Source organism: Lindgomyces ingoldianus (assembly GCF_010093535.1).
Source record: "Lindgomyces ingoldianus strain ATCC 200398 unplaced genomic scaffold BDR25scaffold_41, whole genome shotgun sequence".
NCBI lineage: Eukaryota > Fungi > Ascomycota > Dothideomycetes > Pleosporales > Lindgomycetaceae > Lindgomyces > Lindgomyces ingoldianus.
In genome coordinates, this window is record NW_022985202.1 from 353369 (window position 1) to 364756 (window position 11388).

The window sequence follows — 11388 nt, forward strand, 5'->3', positions numbered from 1 at the left end:
TAGAGTACTAAAATAATAAGATTAACATGTTAAAGGCTCTAATAAGCCTATAAACTTAATTATACATAAGTTATATAATTACTAATCTATATATAATAACTTAAAAGGGCGCTACTTTTTTAAGTGTGTATATAGAGGATTTTAAAGGATAGACACTATAAGACTTTTTAGCACTTAGCTACACATTTAAAAGAGAGCTTATATAAGTACTAAAGGACAAAAGAATTACACTACAGCTAGGCACTAAAGGTACCTAAGCCTAGAAGCTGTACAATATAGCATAAGAGAAGGCAATTATACTAGAAAGGCTTTATACATAACTTCTATTGCTGTATAAGGCTCTGCACAGAAGCAGACTAAACATAATGCTGCTATTAACACTAAACGTACTAGCATTACCTGCTCCTACACCTTAGCTAGCACTACACTAATCACTGTACAAACAATACATGCCACCCTACCCAACGCCTGCTCCACACCCTCAATCGTACACACCACCGCCTGCAGTAGTGTATGCACCACTGATACCACCTGCACAATCTATACTATATTACAACCTGTACAAACTTCTACCCTAGAGGGAAAACACTAAAGAAAAACTCTTAGCAGACAAAATTATATAATTTTAAAAAGCATAAAAAAAAGATAATAACTATATAGGTTAACTATATAATATTTTTATAAATAAAATAAGAATCTTTATTAATTTATGTTAATAGCTAGATATCTAGAAAACTTAGTACATAGACATCTTTCTAGATATCCTAAAAGGTTAGGTAAATATGTACTATATGCACAACATAGGCTCTAGACATAACTAGAAGCATTTGTACAACACCTTAAGCAGTTACTTTAACACTAATATAAACTATAGCTAGTACTAGACAGACTAGACAATAATAACCTTTATATAATGCTAATAAAAGAACTTTAATAAGAGTTTATATAAAGTTTTTAAAATAATAATTAATAAGCTTACACTTGCATAAAAGGCACTAAAAATAGAATTTTAAGAGGATGTTCTACTGCACACTGCTATTATATAAGCCTGTTAAGAATAACTAGAACTAGAACATGCTATGTTTACTATTAAGCCCTTATGTAAAGCCTTATTTAGTAACTTATAGGCATTACTCTAAGTTACTATAGACTAAAAGGTAAACTAATACCTCTAGGAACTGCCTAATGCATACTACATAGACTGCTAATACAACTCTGTACAACAAAAGTCTACATAATAAGAAGAAAGCCTCCCCTTATATAAAAGAGGATAATATAGAAGATTTTTATCTAAGTTTAGGCTATAATCTAGAGACAACTGCACATAGATAAAGAAGTGCTTTGTCTACTATAAAAAAAAAAATTAGTTATTAAACTACTCTTATAATAACTATATGTAAGTAAAGAACTAGTATGTTACCTTATATAAAGATTTTTATAATAAGACTTTATTATGTAAAGCTATTACTTTATACATCTAAGACTTTAAAAGTTACTCTAAGAAAAAAAATAATTTACATAATATAAAGAAAATAAAATAAAAGGGTAAGAATGCTAAAAAAGCTGTTAACTACTTTACCTCTGCTACTTATCTACACTGTGTAACAGAAAAGGACATCTACAGCATTAAACTTAAAGAATATGCTAAGCAGTTTATTTTTAATAACTAATACTATATAGTATACTAAGGCAAACTATAGGACATAGGCGCAGCAAAAATCTCTACTGTTAGTAAGTTCTAACTTAAGGCGTACATATAAGAGAACCTATGTATAGAAATTAATTAAACACCTAGCTAAATAAATATTAGCTTTAAAAGCTAGACACTAAAGGGATTAATTAGTACTATATAAATCTAGAACCTAATTAGTCTAGTTACATACTACATTTTAGAGACTTTAACACTATTTCTGCTATTACTAGCAAATGCTAACTAACTTAGGGTATACTTTAATAATATTTTAAATGTTATTATACATAAAGACAAAACTACTATTTTTATTATATAAAAATAAGGACACTTTTTTTTTAATGTTAGTAAAAAAGAATTTATGTCTTTTTTTACTAAATTAAAACTCTACTGCCTCTACTACTAATTTAGACACCCCTACATAGAGAGACTCTAGAAAATGCTAACTAGCGCTAGCTATAATGTTAATGCTGCAGTGCTAGAAAAGATTAAGAAGTTTTACTACTTTTACTAATTATATAACTAGGCCCTACAAAGATTTAAGTTTATAATTAAAAATAACACCTACTTTAACTATAAAGTTGTTATTAATATTATATAAATTAATAATAAAAATGTTCTACATGTTATTAATGTAGACATATTATTTTAGGCTGCTACATTCCTAAAATCTATGTCTACACAAGATACCTAGGATGTACTATGCAAATGCTAGATTAACACTTATTAAGGACCTTTAAACTATATTATGTATAACTCTAGTATAAACTTTACTTTAGAGAATTTTTAAGCTTATGTAAAGATTATAAAAGCTACATGTAAGCAGATGCCTATAGAAGCACATTAGGCAGTTAGAAAAGTTAAGTGTGTGCACATACCTCTCTAACAAGCGTTTAACATCCTAAAGACTAAGCTAGGTAACTGTATAAATAATAAGGCTATTCTGCAGATAGCAGTTAAAGCTCTAAACAACACAGCTAGCCTACACAGTCTAGTACCCACACTGCTAGTCTTTAGAGCATACCTAAGAATTAACCTAGACTCTTTACTATTACTAGACATTATTACATAAGCAAGTGCTATATAAAAGGTAATAAAAATACTTTAAAAAGACTATATAAAAGTAAACATTAATTATATAATTAACATTTATAATAGCTTTATAATGTATAAAGTTCTTAACCTCTCTCTTAGCTTAAAAATTATAGCATAGAAAGAGAAAAAAGGCTAGACTAGCCTATATAAGATTAAGAGCATTAAAGAAAAAAATGTTATTATTAAAAGAAAAAATAGCCTACTAAAGCTCTAATATACATAAGTTAAACTATACTATAAAAAAAAAAAAAAAGACAGCCTACTTATAATAAATAACCTAGATAAACTAATCCTTGTATAAAAAGATTTTTTAAAGAAGAGAAAAAAAAAACAGCCTTATAAAAATATTATAAAGGCAGAACTAAAGCCTACTACAAACTAAGCCTTTTAGAATAGCAATGCTGCACTAGTGTAAAAAAAAGATATAAATACTAAAAAAAGTAAAAAGTAAAGAAAACTTATATAAAGTCTAAACTAAGTATTTCTAACCTAAAAAAAAAAGAATAATTAGGCCTTATTTATTAAGCTTTATATAAATAGTGTAATTACTATACTTAGAAAACTATTTAAAAAATTAGACTATATAGAAATAAACACTTTAATTACTAATAGCACTTTTAAAGTTATAGCATATAACTTAATAAAGTATAAAGGTTAGATTTTTAACCTTTACTTTATATAAAAAGTAAAAGGTAAAACAACTTAACTATATAAAAAATCCTGCCTAGTGTTTACTAGCTACTTAAATAAAAAAAAAAAAAAATTCTTACTTAGTTACTAACTATTTAGAAAATAAGCTAGAGATTACTTTTAGCTATAAAAGTAAGCTTAAAAGCTATGTATAAAATGCATTTTAAACTATATAATATTACATAAGCATATATCTAATTAATAGATAAGCTTATGCGCACGCTGTATATAAAGCTACTAAAGGAGATGCGCTAGAGCTTTCTACTAAATATAATACTCTAGGTTGTACAACCTTTATATAGAGCTACTAAATTAGGACTATATTAGTTTAAAATATACTATAACTACTATAAAGAAAAGCTATGTATGTACATTTTTTTATACAACCTCTACTTTTTAATTACTAATAAAAGAGAGCACACTTTTAGTATTACTAGCTTATAGATAGATAACACTTTAAGTATTATAATAAAAAATTTTACATAAAAAGAAAAAAAAAAACTATAAAAAGTAAAGTTTTATATAAAAAGTAAAACTATTTTAGTAAAGAAGTAGCTTATTAAGTTTAATAGTAAAAAAATTAAGCTTACTTATAACATAGTAGTTTTTACTTAGAAAAGATAAGTAAGCTACCTTTATATAATTAACTTAAAAAATAAAAATGCTGCATAATAATATATTAAGTAATGTATAAAAGGGGTATATATTACATCTATATGTTAACTAGAGGCAGCATTTAACTTGTCTATTACTGCATAAACTATAAACTTTTTATATAATAATATTAACACACTTAACACATAAATTTAATAGTAAATAGATAATAGTAAGCATAGTCTTACTTTTCTACTATTATAACTTAATTATGTAAAGCTGTTTATCTTTATAAATAAATTATTTACTAATAATAAAGACCTTAGCTTATAGCTAAAATTTTTAATTATATTAAGTAATAAAGACTATATAAAGTAAAGCAACTACTTTAAAATACTAGGCAATATTATACACTAGAATTCTACTAAGTGTAAAAGAGTAACTAAAAGTGTCCTTACTAGTAAACTATATAAAATAGTTAAAAAGTTTAATAATATAATTACTTTTAGTACAACTTTATAGTAAATTATATAAATACTTAAACTACTACTAATTCTAGTAGTAATCTGCATAAATTTAAAGTTTTTATATAATTACTTTATTAAGCTAGGCACTACTAGTAAAAAGTAACTTATAATTAACATTATGTTACTCTATAAATTATATAAAAAAAGAGAAATTACTAAAATTAAGTAAATTAATAGTAAAAATAACTTAGTAAATATATATATAAAGAAAACACTAAACTAGGCTTTTTAATTATTAGTTTTAACTAACTGCCTCTTTGTCTAGATAGAAGCATCTGTAGACTAGCTAGATCCTGTGCGCAAAGATGCTTTAGACTAACTAGACTAACAACGCCTTTATATAAGGCTTATTTCTCTTTATTTTATTTTTTTTTTTTGTATTATACACACTTATTTTTCTTATTATAAGGATCTGTTACTGCTAGCACTGTATAAAAAGAGAAAAGAGCTAAGGGATTATATAGTAAGGCTTAGAAAGCAAAAGATAAAGAAGAGAAAAGCTATTTATATAGTGTAACTAGCTTATTCTAACGCACAGCATTACTAAGGTAAGTCCTAATAAATAGAGGTAAAGTAAAGGTAAAACATAATTAGATAGACTTACACAGACAGAAGAGAGGTAACATGTACAGAAAGCAACTCTTTAGACAAAAAGAAAAGTTGCTAGTGTCTGTACACAGCAGTAGCGTTGCAGCCTAGATACAAGCAATTGCGCACAAGCAGGATTACATATCTATGTTACATAATGCTTGTGCGCGAACCTCTGTGCGCGAACATCTAGATATCCCCTTTTTCCTCTGTATAGAGGAAAGACAAGAGCAATAGAACTAGAAATATGTTGCCCTCACCTTACCTACCTTGTACGCTGTGCACACTGTACACCACTCTTACTCTTGCTACTTAAGTGCTTATACCATAAGCAGCTAGCTGTTAGAGCCCATTTAACACTTTTAGTAATATCTAAGAAAAGTTTTAAAGCGCTAAATTAGTTTTTTTTAACTTATAATAAGTTATAATAAGCTTTAATATAAAGTTACACACTTTATTACTACTACTACTTATATATAATAAGCTTTAGTAGTTATAAACTTTAAGTAATACTTTAAAACTTAAGTTATTAATACTTATAAAAATAAAAATTTAAAAGCATATAAATAGTTTATTAACTTTTATAGTTAAAGTGTTTAAAAAGGTTTTAAAAAAAGTAGTAATAATTATATATAAGCTAGTATTAGTATAATAAAAAATTACTAAGCTTTAAGTAGCTAATAAAGCTACTACATAATATAAATTATATAAAAAAAAGTAGATTAAAGTAAAAAAAACTTTAATAATTTAAAAAAGCTTACACTTAATAGCTTTAAAAAAGTTTAGAGCGCATAGTAATAAAAAAAAAGTAAAGAAGCAGGTGTAAGCTGTAACGATTCTACAAATCGTCCTATATCAGGTCGCTCGGATCCTATCTGAAGGGTCCCCGTATCGGCCCCGACCATGACTCGACCTAGTCCCCTGCAGTTACCCCTATTCCCTCATGTATTTAGTCGCACCTCGCCCCTGTAGCTAGCTTAGTAGTTTTCTGATATCCTTTTGTACAAGGCCTATAGGTGTTAATAGCATTCCTAGGTTCTAAGTCCCCACGCACTCCTATATGCCTCTAAGTAGATTTATACTGCATTTAGACCTATTGTCTTGCCTGCGCTGTTACATTATATTAAAAAACTTACTTTTACTAGTAATAGCCTTATTAAAAATATTATATTAATTATTTATTTAACTATGTCTAAGTTCTAAAAAGTGTTTAATTTAGTTTAAGTTATAATTTTTTACACACTATTATATTAATTTATTTAGTTAGTATAAATAGAATTTTAAAGACTTTTTATTAACTAAAGCCTTTAAGTTTAAAACTTTTTATTCTTTATAATTAAAATTACTTTTAAAAAAGTTGTAAAAAGTGTGCTAAAGTAGAAACTTAAAGACTACTAATAACTTATTAGAATTAAAGATAACTACTAATGCTTAACCCCTAACTACTATTAGATCTTATTATAAAGACTATAACCTATTCTAGCTACAGCTAAGGTAAAATGCTTACTTTTAGAACTAAACTACTACTAACTTTAATAGCTAAACCTTTTTTTATAAAACCTAAAGCTAAAAACTTACTAGATTTAAAGTTAAACTTTAGTAGCATAGCCTTTAAAAACTAAGTTACTTAATTAAAAGCATAAATTAAATAGCTAACTAAATTAAAAACTATTAGTTTTAATTATCTTTTACTAACTACTAAATTACTTTTAATAATACTTTAAATTACTTTTACTATATTAATAGTAAGAAACTTTTTAAGCACTTTTAAGCTTTTTTAAAGCTACTTTACTAAATATATGCTTAAGATTAAAAACTTTATAAATAGTAAAAAACTTATATTTAAATAATAGTAAGCCTTTATTATAAATAGACTTAACATTAATGTAGATTACTATTAGAGTAAGCGCGCACACATAGTGTTAGTATAGGGACACACTACTAGTATTATAAAGAAATACCTAGAGCCTAGATACCTAGCTAAATTAGATTACTTTTAGTTTAAAAACATAAAAAAAATAATTAAGCTCTTATAAACTTACTTTATTACTAGTAATAAAAAGATAAAGGTGTAATAAGCATTTTAAACTTTAAAAATAAGTAAAAAAAAAGTGTTTTTTACTTTTAAAGCTTACTTTATTAGTGCTACTATTAAAGAGTTTATATTAAAAGTAAAATAGTTTTTTTACTTATAAAAAAAGATACTACTTAGCTTAAAAGTACTAAACTTAGGTTTTAAGTACACTTAAAAAAGCTTTTTTAAGACTATAGTAGCCTACCTAATAGCTTATAATATAAAAAGAAGGAATACCTTTACTATTTTAAAATAAACTATTAATCTTACCTAATAGTCTACTATTAGACCTAGTATAGATTAGTCTTAGAAGGTTTCTAGTAATACATCTAAGGCAGTATACTATTCTAGTGCACCCTAACCTGCACCTCTGTTAGTACCCTAGTCTACCTTAGTTACCTATAGACAATTTAGCTAGACACCTGCTCTAGAAAGATAGACAACTTCTAGTAACTATTATAATTATAAAAAACTAAAACATTTTACTAGCAACTACTTTATCCTTAGAGTATAAAAAATAAAGGTAGAGTAGTAAGATTTTAAAGAAAAATTTATAAACATAAATAATTTTAATTTAGATGCTTTTTAAATAAAAAATAGTAATACTTAAAAAAACTTTTTATCTTAGGCTTAAGTAAGTATAATTTATTAAACATTAATTTATTATACTTATTTAAAGAAAAACATTTCTAAGTCTTTACTATTTTATATTTAAAAAGCATTAAAGTTTATTTAAATCTTTTAGTTAATACTAGTACTTATAGTTTTTTATTTATTAACTTAATAACTACTATGTTATTATTTTAATGCTTTTATATTTTTATCTAATGTTTACCTTTTAAAGTTATAGTTAAGGGTTTTTAAGATTAGATCTAAGTCCCTATTTACTAGTATATCTGCCTGTACATGTAAATTAATAAAAGAAGCATCTAAAACTACTTTTTTATTATTATAAACCTTAGCTTCTAGAATTATATTATTAGCATTAAATAGTTATGTTGTTTTAAACTCTGTCTAAATATAAACAAGAATTAGATTATATAGCCTAGTAAATATCTACCTACTTATAAACTTTTACTGCCTTTACTTATATAATTAACTTAGCTTACGCGTAATAAAGAAGTAAAGCTAGATATTAAATAATATAACACACTATAAAAAAATAACTAATTTTAGTAGTTATACAGCCTAATAATCTACTGCATTAGGGGTTTACTAAGGCTACTAAAATTATACAGATCTCTTATTATCTATAGTTTAAAGACACTTAAATTATTTTTCTGCCTATCTATTAAAAAGTCTAGAACAGTTTTAAAGGCAGTTTATTTAGCTACTATTACTTTAATTTTAGTAAATGCTTTTTATTTTAATATAAAAAAAAATAAGTTCTTTTTAACTTTTATTTATAAAATTAAGTAGTTAATTAAAGATAAGTAAGCTTTATAGTTAAACACTAAATATAAAACTAAAGCATTAGTAAACTTCTAATTACCCTTTAAATACTATTAGTACTAAGATATATTTAGCTACACTATAGCTTACTAGCTACTAGTACATTGTTCTTATAACTACAAAATTGTTCTTATAGAGCCTCTTTCTAATAGTTATAGTCTATTGTACAAACAGAACCTTAAGAAGCTAGAGGTAATAAAAAAATATATTATAAATAATCTAAAATATAGCCTTATTAAGTAAAGTTAAAGCTTTTTTACATCTTCTATCTTTTATGTATAGAAACTAAATAGCAACTTATGTATCTATGTTAATTACTATAAACTTAACACTTTTACTTATAAAGATGTGTATCTAATACTATGTATAAATAAACTCTTATTAAGACCTACTAAAGTAGTAATTTTTACTAAGTTTAATATTTACATAGCTTTTAATAAAATTAGGATAGACCTAAGCTTTAAAAAGTGTACTACTTTTTAAACATAATATAAAACATATAAATGTAAAGTCTTACTTTTTAGATTATGTAATAGCCTAGTAACTTACTAGTGCTATATAAATAATGTATTAATTAACTACTTAAATAATTTTTATATTACCTACTTAAATAACATTTTTATTTACTTTAAAAACAAAGTAACTTATATTTTTTATATTAAAAAGGTTTTAGAGAGGCTCTAGTAAGCAAAATTATAAGTAAAGATTAAAAAAAAGTAAATTTTATATTACTTAAATAAAGTATCTTAGCTATATACTTTTAAATAAAGGACTAGAGGTTAACCTAAAGAAAGTAAAAGTGCTACATAACTAGTAGGCGCTTACTACTATAACAGGTGTAAAATCCTTTTTAGGCTTTACTGTTAAATGGACTCTCTGCTAGCTAGCACTTGGTGTTAGCAAATGCGTACAAGACGGAGAGTTTTGCACGGTGTAAACATTGCACAGGGGTGTTAGGTAACTAGTGTTAATTGCTTCTTGTTTTTTTTCTTTGTACAGAGGAAAAGGGGGATATCTAGATGTTTGCGCACAGAGGTTCGCGCACAAGCATTATGTGACATAGATACGTGATCCTGCTCGTGCGTGATCGCCTGTATCTAGGCTGCAACGCTGCTGCTGCGTACAGACACTAGCAACTTTTCTTTTTGTCTAAAAAGTTACCTTCTGTACGCGTTACCTCCCTTTTATTTATGTAGGTCTATTTAATTACATTCTGCCTTTACTCTACCTTATTTGTTAGGACTTGCCTTAGTAATGCTTTGCGTTAGAATAAGCTAGTTACGCTATATAAATAGCTTTTCTCTTCTTTATCCTTTGCTTTCTAAGCCCTGCTGTACAATCCCCTAGCTCTTTTTTCTTTTTGTATAGTGCTAACAGTAACAGATCCTTATAATAAAAAAGATAAGTGTGTATAATATAAAAAAAAACAAAGGGAAATAGGCCTTATATAAAGGCGTTGTTAGTCTAGTTAGTCTAAGGCATCTTTGCGCACAGGATCTAGCTAGTCCACAGATGCTTCTATCTAAACAAAGAGGTAGTTAGTTAGGACTAATAATTAAAAAGCCTAGTTTAGTGTTTTCTTTATATATATATTTATTAAGTTATTTTTACTATTAATTTACTTTATTTTAGTAATTTCCCTTTTCTTATATAATTTATAAAGTAACATAATATTAATTATAAGTTACTTTTTACTAGTAGTGCTTAGCTTAATAAGGTAATTATATAAAAACCTTAAATCTATGTAGATTACTACTAAAATTAGTAGTAGTTTAAGCATTTATATAATTTACTATAAAGTTATACTAAGGGTAATTACATTATTAAACTCTCTAACTATTCTATATAGTTTACTAGTAAGAACACTCTTAGTTACTCTTTTATACTTAGTAGAATTCTAGTGTATAATATTACCTAGTATTTTAAAGTAGTTACTTTACTTTATATAGTTTTTATTACTTAATATAATTAAAAATTTTAGCTATAAGCTAAAGTTTTTATTATTAGTAAATAATCTATTTATAAAAATAAACAGCTTTACATAATTAAGCTGTAATAGTAGAAAAGTAAAACTACACTTACTATTATTTATCTACTATTAAATTTATGCGTTAAGTGTGTTAATATTATTATATAAAAAGTCTATAGTTTATGTAGTAATAAATAAGTTAAATGCTGCCTTTAGTTAACATATAAATATAATGTATACCCCTCTTACATATTACTTAATATATTATTATGCAGCATCTTTGTTTTTTAAGTTAATTATATAAAAGTAGCTTACTTATTCTTTCTAAGTAAGAACTACTATGTTATGTGTAAGTTTAATTCTTTTACTATTAAACTTAATAAGCTGCTTTTTTACTAAAATAGTTTTACTTTTTATATAAAACTTTACTTTTTATAGTTTTTTTTTTCTTTTTACACAAAATTTTTTATTATAATGCTTAAAGTGTTGTCTGTTTATAAGCTAGTAATACTAAAAGTATGCTTTTCTTTATTAGTAATTAAAAGGTAAAGGTTATATAAAAAAATGTGCATGTGTAGCTTTTTTTTATAGTAGTTATAGTATGTTTTAAACTAATATAGTCCTAATTTAGTAGCTTTATATAAGAGTTGTACAACCTAGAGTATTATATTTAGTAGAAAGCTCTAGTGTATCTTCTTTAGTAGCTTTA